The following is a 502-nucleotide window of genomic DNA, read 5'->3' on the forward strand; positions in this document are numbered from 1 at the left end:
CAGCGTTCTTCACTAATATATCCCAGGGCCGTATCTGGCACTGAGCGCAGAAGAAACAAAGGCTGCGCAGACACTGGTGAGGTTGAGGGTCAAGTGCACGTCACCAGAAAGGACTGCAGAGATGGGCAGAAGTGAGTGGCATGCTCCTATCCTTCTCCTTGAGTCCAAATGCCATGTTATCCGGAGCACAACCCTCCATCAGCACCCTCAGCTCACTCCTCAGAGTTCTCCAGGGTACGCAGTGGGTCAGGCAGAAGGGGCTGGCTGCGCGGGTCTCGGATGGCATCAGCATCAAACAGCCCAGGAAAACAGCTGAACATCAAGCACTAACACCAGCCACCGCTCTAAAGCCCCCGAAGAACCCGTTCACCATGTAATTAAAGCCATCACCCAAGGGGCAGACCTGCCTGTGCCCAACAGCGGGGGCCAACACCAGAGAAGCAGAAGTATCTCCCAACAAGCTGCTTGCAGAAAGCCGGTTGACCGTAGGCTGGTATGCGAT

The sequence above is a fragment of the Eurypyga helias genome, unplaced genomic scaffold (genome assembly GCF_000690775.1).
Source record: "Eurypyga helias isolate BGI_N326 unplaced genomic scaffold, ASM69077v1 scaffold19793, whole genome shotgun sequence".
Lineage (NCBI taxonomy): Eukaryota > Metazoa > Chordata > Aves > Eurypygiformes > Eurypygidae > Eurypyga > Eurypyga helias.